This window comes from Podarcis erhardii (assembly GCF_964252035.2).
Source record: "Podarcis erhardii genome assembly, chromosome: 9".
Lineage (NCBI taxonomy): Eukaryota > Metazoa > Chordata > Lepidosauria > Squamata > Lacertidae > Podarcis > Podarcis erhardii.
The window spans coordinates 57878157-57893164 of record NC_138512.1 but is presented as its reverse complement, the minus strand read 5'-3'; the positions used below and the strand labels follow the sequence as shown (position 1 = coordinate 57893164).

The window sequence follows — 15008 nt, the reverse complement described above, 5'->3', positions numbered from 1 at the left end:
CTCCAACCCTGCTTTGAGGCTGGCGGTGGGGGAAAGCAGGCCTTTCCCCAGAGAGGGAGAAGGGACTGACTGGCGGAGTCCATCCCTTCTCGCTCCTGTGGGCTTTTGCAGGAGATGGGGGAATTTCCCCACCTCCCGCAAAAGCAGGCAAAAGCTGCGCACTCTTTAAAGGGGCTGCGCGGCTTTGCTGGCTGTTCTAGGAGGTGGGGGAATTCCCCCACCTCCTAGAAAAGCCCGTAGGAGCCGCACAGCCTTTAAAGAGCGCACTGCTCTTGGGGGCTTTTCCCCAAGGAGGGAGAAGGGACTGACTGGCCATTTGAGTCCCTTCTCCCTCCTGGTCGAAAAGCCTGCAGGAGTCACGCGCGGCTCCTGTGAGCTTTTGCTGGAGGTGGGGGAATTCCGCCACCTCCCGCAAAAGCAGGAAGAAGGTCTTGGAGTAGCGCACAGGCTGTGTGCAGCCTTTCCACTGCTCCCAGAGCTGCGGGGGGGGGCGGGAATCATATCTTCCCCCCTTGATTTCCCCCCTGAAAACTAGGTGTGTCCTATAGGGCGAAAAATACGGCAGGTACCGCTCCGGCAGGAAGGTAAAGGGCGTTTCTGTGCGCTGCTCTGGTTCGCCAGAAGCGGCTTTGTCATGCTGGCCACATGACCCGGAAGCTGTATGCCGGCTCCCTCGGCCAATAAAGCGAGATGAGCGCCGCAACCCCAGAGTCAGCCACGACTGGACCTAATGGTCAGGGGGCCCTTTACCTTTATGAGTAGGGTTGGGCGAATCTGTTGATTTCAGTTTTCCTTGATTTTTCATTTTTCCAAACATAAGTTCAGTTTTCCACATCTCCACATTACTTTGAGATTTTATATTTTTAAAAGTCTGTGTGAAAGTCCTCCTTCACAAGTTGCCGGGCTGTGAATGCAGCAGTAGCTCAACTGCTTTACAGAGGCCTGGTGGCAGAAGTGGGGAGTTGTAATTATTCTATTAGATAAATTTGATGATGATGATACATTTATTTATACTCTGCTTTTTTCCCTGTGGACCTCAAAGTAGCTTACGTATAAAAACAAGAATGGCTGAAAACATAGAAGAAACAATCAATTAAAAACCATTAAACACTGATATAATGAAAACTATATACATATATAAAATCTTGTTTAAAATATACAAATACAGTGGACCTTCTGGATATGAATGTAATTCATTTCAGAGTTCCGTATGTACCCCCAAAAATCCGCAAGTAGAGGTGCCGCTTCTGCGCACGTGTGCAGTGCGATAGAGCGTTTCTGCGCATGCGCAAGGTGTGCAGAGCATTTTCGCTTATGCGTGCAGTGAAACCCAGAAGAATACATTCTGGGTTTGCCGCATTCACAACCCGAAAGTTATGTTACCTGAAGGTAATGTAACCCAAGGGTCCACTGTAATTACAATAAAAACAGCATGGCACCAGTCCTTTCATTGAAAGTAGTTGGTTCCCCTAAGCCTGTCAGAACAAGAACGTCTTCACCAGGACAACAAAGAAGCAGCCAGTCTAGCTTCAGGGAGAGAGTTCCAGAATCTGGGAGCAGCTCCCAAGACAGCCGTTTCCCGCATCCCCACCAAATGTGCCTGTGAGGGTGGGATTGACAGAAACCCCTCCCTTGATAATCCCAGGTTTGTCTCCTAGATAACCTTTTAGAAATGACACCACATTCAGATTCTGCTTGTTCAGGTGAAGCTGTGCTAGTCCACTTTTTTTTTTAATAACGAAAAGCAGAGAAAAGGACCCATGCTAAGCTGACCAGAGGCAGGGCAGATCCAGACGGTTGAGGATAGGATGGCACCTCTGTTGGTTTCTGTATGCAGAGAACACCAAGTCTAAAATGTTTTAAGTGTGTAAATAAAATGTTTTAAGTGTGTTTTAAGTGCAGTATGCAATGTGACACTAGATGGCGGTGATGAGCCTTATGGAAAATTCAATTTATTTTCAGAGCGGTTTTTATATGTGTCTGTTGTTGTTGTTGTTTAGTCGTTTCCGACTCTTCGTGACCCCATGGACCAGAGCATGCCAGGCACTCCTGTCTTCCACTGCCTCCCGCAGTTTGGTCAGACTCATGTTCGTAGCTTCGAGAACACTGTCCAACCATCTCGTCCTCCGTCGTCCCCTTCTCCTTGTGCCCTCCATCTTTCCCAACATCAGGGTCTTTTCCAGGGAGTCTTCTCTTCTCATGAGGTGGCCAAAATATTGGAGTCTCAGCTTCAGGATCTGTCCTTCCAGTGAGCACTCAGGGCTGATTTCCTTCAGAATGGATAGGTTTGATCTTCTTGCAGTCCATGGGACTCTCAAGAGTCTCCTCCAGCACCATAATTGAAAAGCATCAATTCTTCGGTGATCAGCCTTCTTTATGGTCCAGCTCTCACTTCCATATGTGTCTAGATTCCACCTAAGTTTAGCCAAAGCACGCTTTGGAGAATTCTCTGTCTGGGAGAAACACAGCAATGTGCTACAGCTGCTGCCTCTGTGGTCTGCCTCCCCGCCCTTCCCATTTCTGTCTGCAACAGTGAGAAAAAAATGAAAGTGCCAGAACTGAGGTAGCCACAGAGCTCTCCCATATTTGACTGTCGGGTGAGCACACACTGTGAGCGGACAGAGGGAGAAAGCAGCCATTCGTACTGAGTGGCGGTGATAGGGGCAGGTGACACAAGAAGTGATGGGCAAGCCATCCTTATGATATTTATTTTCCAGCCTCCTTGCTGTATCCACATGCTTTTTAGAGCATTAACAACCACAGCATTCACTGCCTCTTGATTTAGATCTTGCTCAGAAAGCAAACCACAGGAAATGCAAAACCACATTCTCACTTTGTCATGCAGTTGGTTGAAAGTTAGCTCAGAGGAGGAAGATGATCACACAGACATGAGTCAAACAAAACACTGTTTCTTTACTCCCACCCCCACAGTATTATGGCTGAATTCCCCCTCCATTTTCAACTGCCTGGTTCATTTACTCTGCGATCAAGAACACAGGATTTGGTGCTGAGTAAGATAAATAGGGATGCGGGTGGCGCTGTGGGTTAAACCACAGAGCCTAGGACTTGCTGATCAGAAGGTCAGCGGTTCAATTCCCTGCAACGGGGTGAGCTCCCGTTGCTCAGTCCCTGCTCCTGCCAACCTAGCAGTTCGAAAGCACATCAAAGTGCAAGTAGATAAATAGGTACCGCTTCGGCGGGAAGGTAAATGGCATTTCTGTGCGCTGCTCTGGTTCGCCAGAATGACCTGGAAGCTGTACACCGGCTCCCTCGGCCAATAAAGTGAGATGAACTCCACAACCCCAGAGTCGGCCATGAGTGGACCTAATGGTCAGGGGTCCCTTTACCTTTAAGATAAATACTTACAGGCTGTTTTTAAACCAGCAATTATTATCTGGTGATTTCTGCATTAAAAAAAAAAAAAGTTCAGAAACAACTTTCTCTGACAATAGTGGGCACATAAATGCACAGCATGTATACACAAACATTTTCAAGAACACATTTCACTTGCACATGCAAATTGTAGTACATGTATGCCTTATCTTTCACAGTAATGTATCCACTTGTAGGTGGTCCTAAGTAACACTCCTAGGGATATTTTCTCTTAAATTAATCCCATTGGATTCAGTAGGGATTACTGTCAAGTTTATAAGAACGTAAGAAGAGCCTGCTGGATCAGGCCAGTGGCACATCTAGTCCAGCATCCTGTTCTCACAGTGGCCAACCTGTGGAAGCCCCAGAGGAGGACGTGGGCACAGCAGCACATGTCCCTCTTGCGATGCCCACACCTGGCATTCAGAAGCATACTGCCTCAGGCATGGAGCCAGAGCACAGCATTCATGTTTCATAGGCTTTACCTCCATGAATTTGTCTAATCTACTTCTAATCCAAATTGGTGCCCATCGCTGCGTCATAATTTTAACTATGTCCTGAGGTGTTTTTGTCTTTCCTGAATCCCTCAACATTCTACAGTGGTACCTCAGGTTAAGTACTTAATTCATTCCGGAGGTCCGTTCTTAACCTGAAACTGTTCTTAACCTGAAGCACCACTTTAGCTAATGGGGCCTCTTGCTGCCGCTGCACGGCCAGAGCATGATTTCTGTTCTCATCCTGAAGCAAAGTTCTTAACCCAAGGTACTATTTCTGGGTTAGCGGAGTCTGTAACCTGAAGCGTCTGTAACCCGAGGTACCACTGTACTTCATTGCATCTCCACGAGTTCTAGAGTTATGAAGGAGAATAACTTTTTTCTGTGCACTTTTTCTGTGTCCTGAATAACTGCATGCACTTCTGTCATGTTGCCTTCTCTCAAGTACTTGGGCACACAATAGCTTCCAGACTGGCAGCTCCTAGCACTGCTAACAATTCCTATGGTGCTGTTGCTGTGTGTGGAATTGCAACTGACTCTTCGCTCTTTGGGGATAGAGTGCTCTTTTCAGTTTGTATATCCCCCTGTCTCCTGTCCATATAAGCAGTTATGGTATGGCCATGCAGTCTGGGAAGGGACACTTCACCTGAATATGCCATTGCTTTCATCTATTTTCCTCCAGTCAATTGATATATATACCGTCATACCTCATGTTATGTCTGCTTCATGTTACGTTCTTTCAGGTTACGTCCCGTGGCGACCTGGAAGTACCAGAAAGGGTTACTTCCGGGTTTTGCTGCTTGCACATGTGCACACGTGCAAAATGACGTCACATGCATGCACAGAAGCGACGAGTTGCAATCCGCGTGTGCGCAGACGCACAGCTGCGGGTTGCGTTCCTTTCATGTTGTGAACGGGCCTCCAGAATGTACGTGTGTGTGTGTGTGTGTGTGTGTGTGTGTTTTCAATTTCTTCTAGAGCACTTTCTAATTTGTGATAAAGCACTTTTTTATTTAGGCCATGCTCCATGATTACAATAACTTCTTTAAGAAGTGGGCTAAGTGTTGGCACTAATTAACAGATTGCCAGGCAGGGGGAATATGTGGTGCTAAAAGGTACTGACTGAAAATTACCTAATTCTCAGACCTGGGAACACCATCCCAAAGGACTTACATCTTGTTGTCACTTGGTTTCAATATTACCTAACAACCAGTCCATCACTGCATCCAGACACTGCTCTGGGGGCCTGCATGCTCTCACCTGTCTCAGGTGACCTGGAGAAATAGATCTGGGATTTATCTGCATATTGACACTGAATAGCCGCTCTCTATTCGCTCACCTTTAAGGGGTGCTTGCCTGATGTCATACACCTTGCAGATTTTCCATGTTCAGCTTCCTTCACCCACATCCTCAGATAATCTAACTTTTTAGTGAAATTTAACATCTGTACCATTTCCCCAGGTGTAGGCAGCCTTTCACACAGCTATTCTGTTCTATGGATTCCTGGAGAGAAACCATTTGTCAATTTCACCTCATTTCCCCCCCCCCTTCAACAAGCAGCTGGACTTGCTGCAGTAATGGTGGGGGAAAGTCTTCTCGGTTTCACTTTGCAAAAATGTGCCCTGCTTCTGTCTAATATATCTGCCCTTTGGGAGAGGAAAAAAATCCCATCTTCTCCCGCACCTGGAGCAATGATGGTAGCCAGGGCTCAAGCAGGAAGGCAGCTGGAATTTCCACAGCGACAGCAGGAGAACAGGAGAAGGGAGGATAAAGTTTTCTAAGAAGCCGCAGTAGCAGGCCTTGCAGTTAAGGGGTTGGGGTAGGGCTATTTGTCCAATGTAACAGTCACTCTGTGAAGAAAGTCTATTGCACAAGGGCTAGAAATGGTACCATTATCACCTATCAGAGCTGATAGTAGACTATTCAGAGTTAGCTGCTTTTTAAAGTTTCCTGATTCATAGGTCTTCATCATAAGGGTTGGCTGGCGAAAACTTACAGGCGGGTGAAATAAATGTTTCATTTCCCCAAACATGAGAGTTTCTTTCTTTTAACTCCTTCACGAGACTGATAGTCATCAGGTACCATAAGGGAAAGTTGAAAGGGACTTTGAAGAGGGATTTCAAGAGAGAGTGAAAGCTTTGAGAGGTAAACGGGTGGGGTCCACGCAGTCCACCCAGTGAGAGCTGCTTGACATTGGAAGACTCCCAAGAGAGGTGGTAGACTCTACTTCCTTGGAGGTTTATAAGCAGAGATTGGATGGCCATCTGTCATATATTATCTAGTTTAGATTCCTGCAATGCAGGGGGTTGGACTAAATGTCCCTCAAGGGCCCTTCCAACTCTACAATGCGTTGATTCTGCGATTCCCCACTCCCTTTCCTGAGTGGTGAAAGAACAAGCAAACAAACAAACCAGAGGAAGTGTAAACTATTTCCTTTCACGAAAGCCATAAAGCTGACTCAGGGCAATCGTTTTTCTTCTTAAAATTTGAGTTCAGCAGCAGCCTGGACAACAATACCCTCCATTTTAATGTCTTCCATATCCGGTTCACATCTCTGGTGTATTATGTACAAGGATTTATTTTCTTCTAGGGATGGAGGTCTGCCTGCGAGATGCAACAACAGCAGAAGTGCTGGAAGCATCTCTGACAGCTGAGTTATGGGAGTGAGAGGATGATTGGAAACGGGAGCAAAACAGGGGAGGTTTGAGACGGTGGGCAACCGATTAATGTATCTTAATGCAGCCCAATCAAAATGGCAGGCAATTTCTTCCAGTCGCTGATGCTTCTGCACAAAAGCTAATAGATTCTCCGAAGCGCATTGAGAAAGGGGGAAGCGCTTTTCTCTCCTTTTGTTCCTTTAACAAGAGAGCCTTGGGAAGAATAGTCCCTCACTGAAAACAGATTCAGTGTTTCCAGACTTCAAAGAGCACAGGTTTCTTTAACATTAACAAGCTTCAGCTTTTGTATCTCACAGTGAAAGGACATTTTGCATCACTCAAAATCCTTTGGGGATGCGGCTGCATTTACTCAGCATGTTAATTGCAAAACAATGCAAAATTTAGATTTTTTGTGGGTGTCTTCTGTCAAAAAAAAGAGCACGGAGCAAAAAAGCAGGAGGGTGATTATTCATTCTGTGGGGAGCGAATGAGAATGTGTAAAGAACCAGGGACTTCCTTGGAATAATCTCAATCTTCCCCACCAAGAAGACCCTAATTAAAATTAGAAGAGACCAATGAAACAATCTGCATCTTTGTTCTTTTTCCTGGTCTCTGAGTGCACACTTTCTCGTTTCTGTCTTCATTACGGGCAGTGCTTTAGTTTCACATCAGCCCTCTTGTAAGGGGTACCACCTGCCTGCTTTTATGAAACTGTTGAGCAACTGAAAAATATTAGGTTCACTAGGTCAGCCTGGAGGCATAATAAAAATACTGAAAGTCACACCCCCCCCTCATTTTTGGAAAAAGCTATCTGTAAATTAGAGCTGCACTAATTGTTCATCCATTACCGTGTTCAAAGGGTGGGGAAATGGTGCTTTTGGGTGCTTTCAGTCACTATTCTCACTGCTGTGACTGTGGGTTTGTTTGTTTGTTATGGACTGCTTCCTAGGGTGATCCCATCCAAAACCGATTGCCCTCATTCTGATTTTTGTTTTTAACTTGTTTTTCACCTTTTTATGTCTTTACTGATTGGTTTTATGTTCTAATTGTCGTAAGCCACTTTTGATATCTTTTTTGTGGTACAGTGGTGTATATGTGTGCGTGTGTGTATGTATGTGTGTGTGTGTGTGTGTGTGTATGTGAATATATATAAAATCCTGAATATCCCCCCTCCAGTGTTGACAGCAATAGCCCAGTTCATATGTTCAATCTAGGTACAATGAATGTGTTGAGGAGAGAGGTTTGCCTTGCCCCTGACATGGTCACATTTAGCTGGTTGTGTGAACAGACCCATCACATCATTTACAGGTTGCACAAAAGTAGGATCCATTCATGCAACAAAAATCCGACTCCCCATAAAGTACCCATTCATGATACACACAGGTCCTGCTATCTGCCTGCTTGTTATGTGAAAATTCATCTATCCAAACATAAATAATTATGCCCAAACCTTTCTGTGCACACTGCAGATTCAGCCAGAGTTTGCGCACTTCTTCCAAAATAGCAGATTTTTACCCCATAGTGGTCTCTTGCTACAAGGGCATTTTGGTCCAGCTCCAGGTGACTTCATCTCAGTAGGTAACCCATTTGGTACCCGATAAGCCAACAGGTGCAATGTTATGCAGTCAACTCTAATACTAATAGTAAGGTTGTGTACAATGGAGACTTTCTATGTAGTCCGCACACAAAATAGATCTATTGCATATTTTTTTGCCCCTGAAATGTGCTTAAGAGACTGGTTTCATTACAGAAATTAAAATGTGTTGTAGATTGATTACTTCAGTGTGTCCATTTGAAAATCGATGTAGGTGGTCTCAGCTACTAGCATCACAATCTTCTCTTCCTTCTTCGTGTACGTCTGGGCATGATCAGAGAGGAGAAAACATGTATGGCCTAATCAAGGGGAGGGTTGTCAAATGCATATCTTGCAACTGCACCTACCCTTCTTGGTAGCAGGCGCTGGAAACTAGATTGAAAGCAGCAGGCTGTGAAAGAGCGTGAATTATTCCAGATTGGGGGGGGGAAACGACTGTATTTTTGTGTTATAAATTGATTAGTGTGTTTGCAGCCTAAAGTACAGCAGTTGTTGTTGTATCTGAAATATGTCCTTATTTTATTTTATTTTATTTATTTATTTCATCAGAATATTGATAAGTGCCATCTTCTTTTTCTTTTTTTAACATTTTTCATTAAAGATTTCTTGGTTTACAAAAGTATGTGCTTTTTTCAAGTTACATTTTCTACAGATCAGTTTCATTTGTTGAGACATTAGTGTTACATTAGGAAGAAAAGGGGGGAAAGAGGTGGAGGGGGCTGTGGTGAGTGGGGGTAGGGTGGGGTGGCAGTGCTTCTGTTCTACTTAATGTATGTGTGGGGTTTTGTGTCGGCGTCGCTTGTGCGGGTTCTCTTTACTATTCTCTTGTACTCCTTTGGTGGCGAAACAGGTTGGGGTTGGCCTAGGGCAGCCTTTCTCAACCTGTGGGTCCCCAGATGTTGTTGAACTACAACTCCCATCACCCCTAGCTAGCAAAGCCAGAGCTCATGGGTGATGGGAGTTGTAGTCCAACAACATCTGGGAACCCACAAGTTGAGAACCGCTGGCCTAGGGTATGGTTGTTTGTTTGTGATTAGCTGTGGTGAACTTTGTTTTCATGTGTGAGTGGGGTTTTTTTTTATCAAGTTAGCCAGATTGATTCATATGCTGTTAGTGGATTCTTGTCGTTGTCTTGTTGGGCTGTGTATGTGATAAAGGGGAGCCATACCGGGGTGAAGGCGTCTTCTTTTATTTGTCCCCGTGTCAGTTACAGTTTATTGGTTAGTTTTTCTAATAAGGCTGTTTTCCATACTATTTGATACCATTGGTCCATGCTTACTCCTGAAAGGTCTCTCCAGTGTTTGGCTAAGATGTTTTTGGCTGCTGAGAGTAGGTGGGTTATGAGCTCTTGAATGGGCATTATTATTTTGGAAAGTGCCATCTCTTTTCTTGATAAATTTCCTTTTCTTCTACAGCTAAATGATACTCTTTGTCTGCTTAAAAAAAACCTACAGCAGCATACTTGTTTATGACCACAGTATAACCTCTTCACAGTTGTACAATTTTCTGTCGTCCACTGACATGTGGTAAGCAGACCGTGTGCTTGTCATGTGTTGGTCTGGGTTTCATGGCAAGTTTTAGTATCATTATTAATAATAATTTGTATGATGCCTTTCATCCGATGATCTCAGGGTGGTTCACAACAGAAAAATACAAAATTACAGCACAAAATATACAATAACATAAGCACAAACCAATAACTCCCCTCCCCCCCTTAAAAGCCATAGAATGTTAATCACCCAAAGGCCTAGCTAATGAGAAAAAATTTCACCTGGTGCCTAAATACATGTAATGAAGGCACTAGGCAAGCCTCCCTGGGGAGAGCATTTCACAAATGGGGAGCCAACACAGAAAAGGCCCATTCTCATATGGACACCCCCCAGACCTCTCATAGAAGAGGCCCACGAAGAAGAGCCTCGGATTATTATTGCAGCATCCTGGTTGGTTCATATGGCGAGAGATAGTCCTTGAGGTATTGCAGTCCTGAGCTACTTAAGGCTTTATAGGTCCAAACATAGCACTTTGCATTGGGCCCAGAAACTAATGGCAGCCAGTGCAGTCAGGCCAGAATTGGTGTAATGTGCTCAAACCGTCTTGCCCTGGTGAGCAACTTGGCCACCAAATTCTGCACAAGCTGAAGTTTCCAAACCATCTTCAGAGGCAGTCCTATGTATAATAGGTTGTGGTAATCTAACCTAGAGGTTACCAGAGAATAGAGAACACTAGTTAGGCTACCGCTGTCCAGATAGGGATGCAGCTGGGCCACCAACCAAAGCTGATGGAAGGCACGCAAGAGACAGCAAAGTATCCACAAGTACCTGTAAGCTATGTACCTGCACCTTCAGAGGGAGTGCTTTGCAAACAAGTCACAGTGAGCTACTGTTGGTTCTACCACCTCCTCTGGACCAGACAATGGAGGCAGCACAGTGTGCCTTCTATGCTGCCTTCACTATCACCAGGTAGGCTCAGTCATGAGTCTCCACCAGTGATTGTTTTATTGCTGAGTTCATCTGCAGCATAATGTAGAACGTTAAAAACTAGGGCCAGAGTTAAAATCAGAGTGCCATACTTATGATACAAACCTGCTCAGCATGTCTGTACCACTGCTCACAGCAACCTCTGCTTAACACCTCTAGAAGAAAAGAGTTGGTCATATTCCAGGGATAGATACATCTCTCTCTTTTTGCCCGTAATTCCAATAGATTGATTATAACTGAAGCCCTTTATCATTATGATGTGTTTACTTCTACTTTGCACTTACCTAATGCAGCCTGGATGTGATCAGTCTCATTTAATGTTTTGTCCAAATACCTGCTCAGTCCAGCAGCTTCCGATGCCTGCGGCATGGTTGAATTACTGCACATTAAAGCATTAATTTAGAAGTGGAGATAGCCTCTGTGGGTGTTTCTTATCATAAGAACACCGCTGTTTTGAAGGTACATACATCTTCATGCAGTGGGCAGTTTAAAGTAAATTGGGAGAACTTAATAATTGAGTTGAACAACACAAAGCAATGAATCTCTGAGCATTTTGTAATGTGGCAGGGGAAGGGTTCTTAGATGCTTCTGTAACAAAATATTAAGAGCCCTGCTGGATCAGTCCAAAGTACCAGCATCCTGTTCCCACAGTGGCCAACCAAATGCCAACGAAAAGTCCACAACCAGGATATGGGTGTAACAGTTCTCTCCACTTGTGATTCCCAGCCGCTTACCGTATTTTTTGCTCTATAGGACGCACATTTTCCCCTCCAAAAATTAAGGGGAAATGTGTGTGTGTCCTATGGAGCGAATGCAGGCTCCTTGGCTTCAGCGATAGCAACGCAAAGCCTCCAAAGCACAGAGGGAGTGCTCCCTCTGCACACCGACCCCTCTCACTCTCCAGGCTTCAGGGATAGCTGCGTTCCGGAGGCTTCAGGTTCCTTTCGCTGAAGCCAGGAGAGTCTTGCTCTCCCAGCTTCAGCAAAAGGAACCCGAAGCCTGTGGAGCACAGCGGGTACCTGCGCTGCGCTCTGAAGGCTTCAGGGATAGCCGCCGGGTTCCTTTTGCTGAAGGCTTCAGGGATAGGAAGCCTCCGGAGCGCAGCGGGAGGTCCCACTGCACTCTGGAGACTCTCCCTGCTTCAGCAGAGAGGGAGAGCTGTGCAGCGCCCCTTCAGCCAAGCGGGAGGAGAAATGGAAGGGGCTCCATTTCTCCTGCCGCTTTGCTGAAGGGGCGCTGAGCAGAAAGGGGGAGATTTTTTTTTTCTTGTTCTCCCCCTCTAAAACAAGGTGTGTCCTATGGTTGGGTGCGTCCTATAGAGCGAAAAATACGGTATATTCAGAGACATACTTCCTCCAACGGTAGAGACAAAGCATAGCTATTGTAGCTAGTTGCTGCTGATAGCTTTATCCTTCATGAAATGGTCTAATCTTCTTTTAAACCCATCCAAGCTGGTGCCCATCACTACATCCTGTGGGAACAAATTCCATCGTTTTACTATACACTGTGGAAAAATATTTTGCCTTTTCTGAACCTTCCACAGGATGACACTCAGGTATAGTATTATGAGATACATAACATACACCTCTATCATGTTCTCCATTATTCACCATTTCCCAAACTAAGGAAGGCCCCAGTGTTTCTTCATAGGGAGCTGCCTCATAGGGGAATTGCCAGTTGGACCAACACACAAAATGGGAGCATGAACATTCCCTTTGATAGGGGAATCAGACATTAAGAAGGAAATAATGGAAAATATTGGGGTGCAGGGGCCAGTTGGTGGAAGGTCACAGGAGGCACTACAAGGTGTTTTAGTAACCTTTTTTTTAAAAAAAATACCATTCACTTTGTAAGTCTGCTTTATAATGTGCACGAATGGTGTTTCTTTTCTCTTCCTCCCCACCTAAAAAAAAAAGAAGGGAAAAAAAGATTACTTGTGAACACTGCTGTGTAATGAGTTGGGCCTTAGGAAACCCAGCTTCAAATCCCTACATGCTTTTGAAAGCAATGCATTTCAATTTAAAGGAGTGGCTTTTTAGATTTAATTAATAATTGGTCTCTGTGGCTATCTCATGTTTTTCCATCCACAGCTGTTCATTTTTCCAAAGGCTCTTCGCTACCAAATGCAGCTTGGGAGTCATCCATTTATTTATTTATTTTGTAGCAGCTGCTGCTACATTTCTTTCAGGGCTGCAGCCTGAAAAGATTTCAAACTGAACATACACCTGTGGAACTTGACCAAGATTTCTTAATCTTGACATATTTCCTCGGCTTCATCAGACTCATGAAATCCCACACTAGTACATTCTTAGGCCATAGCTACCACCACAATCTATGGTAGCATTTCATTGATTTTCATACAAGTACTCCAGAGTAGGGGTGAAGCAGCCATTTGTTTGCTTTTGATATTAGGAGACATATTCACATTTCTCTGAATTTTGCAATACAGGGTTTTTTTCCCAGCCAAAGAATGCACTAAAAAATGTGTATGTTAGCGTAAAGTGCATGCTAAAATACGTTCTTTTATGGGTAACTTGCCTGCACAAATGCATATACTAGGCAACACTGCATACAAAAATGTGTCTATTGGAAGAGATTGCATGAAAGTGCATTCAAATATTCATGTAGACTTTAGAAAAAGAATTGTAGATGTATGTGGAAATGGGATGCACTGAAAACAGGATTGGAAAAATGAGAAACCAAGATAGACTTATTTGCCTAACCCTACCCTAGGTTAGAGGGATGCGGGTGGCGCTGTGGGTTAAACCACAGAGCCTAGGACTTGCTTATCAGAAGGTTGGCGGTTCGAATCCCTGCGACGGGGTGTGCTCCCGTTGCTCGGTCCCTGCTCCTGCCAACCTAGCAGTTCGAAAGCACGTCAAAGTGCAAGTAGATAAATAGGGACCACTCCAGCGGGAAGGTAAACAGCGTTTCCATGCGCTGCTCTGGTTCGCCAGAAGCAGCTTAGTCATGCTGGCCACATGACCCGGAAGCTGTCTGCGGACAAACGCCGGCTCCCTCGGCCTATAGAGCAAGATGAGCGCGCAACCCCAGAGTCGGTCACAACTGGACCTAATGGTCAGGGGTCCCTTTACCTTTACCTTTACCCCAGGTTAAGTAAATGGTATGTTTAAAAAGTGGTGTTCCTAGAAATGCCTGTTGATTGTGAACTATAAACTGGAAGTATCCAAAGCAGTGTTCAGATTATTGGGTGAAAGGTACAGAGTTCCTTGATGAACTCTACCTCCTGACTCCCCTTAGTTTTTAGCCAAATCATAGCCTATCTACCAATATTCTATAAATGCGTCACCATAGAGGCCTGACCCCTTATAATTCAGGCATTTATCTGCAGGGTCTCAAAGCATCAAAAGTATTTCACTGCTTTCAGAGAAGCAACATCTTTTCCTCACTCCCATGCTTGAGCAAAGGTATAAGATTAATGCTTCTATTCATCCTAACATCCTTTATGAAGCTCCTTGGTGACCTGCTAAAAATGGTGGGGAGGAGCATTGCTATCAGGATAGACCATAAAAGCTTCATTCAGCACCCAAACCGAAGTCAGGAAAACCCTCCTGTTTTAGAAATAATCCATTTTAGCCACACTGATGCTTTTGTGAACCAATGGTTACATCCATGCTTTGGGGAGACAATTACCAATCTGTGAAATAACATCTTGTGACTGGCTTTTGGCAGGCTATGAAGGGGAACTCTGTGGAAAAATCGACAGAGGGTCATTTTTTCATTAACCTTTCGTATGTCTCCCTTAATATCTGAAAATATAGGAAGTAACTCAGTACTCCTTCAGCCATCTAAAATTATACTGAATCTAATTGGGTTTCTAGGTACTTTGGAAGATTAGGAGCTGAAACTGAATTGGCAGTAGATGGCAAACTGCCAGAACAAAGTCAAACGTGCCATTCTCAAAGCTTTGAAAACATTTTAAAAGGAAAGTGAGGGAGAGCGGTACAAAAGGCCCCTGTGGAACTGCTTGGAATTGTAGTTCCAAGCCTTAGCTGGTGAAGACTAGAACTAACCAGCAGTGAAATGTGGGCGACTGATTTCTTTCAGATGAATGCGTATCGGGGGGGGGGATGCTCCCACCCTGGATGAATAATAATTCCCAGCTTTCATTTCTTTAAAGAAAAAGTTTCTAGCATATGTTGAATGTGAGAGAAGAGTCAAAATGTACAGGTACTGTTCTTCTCATTTGTGTGTGTGAAGGAATCTAGCCTCTTCCATCCTTTTCAGTGCTTTACCCACTCCCACAAAAAACTTCACATGGATGCCCATGTACAGATGTAGGCAGGGTTCCTTGCCCCCCATACCATTTTAATATAATGAGACCTTAAAGAGAGTGGACTAATAAAATGGAAAGTATAATATTTTAATCAATTGTTTTTATACCTGGTGTTAG

At 44.5% G+C, this 15008-nt stretch overlaps 1 protein-coding gene across 2 annotated transcripts in view; it reads left to right on the top strand.

Annotated features, from left to right (window-relative positions):
• The window catches only part of TET2 (tet methylcytosine dioxygenase 2), a 74244-nt gene that overhangs the window by 28951 nt on the left and 30285 nt on the right, over positions 1 to 15008 (top strand). The window lies entirely within an intron of this gene.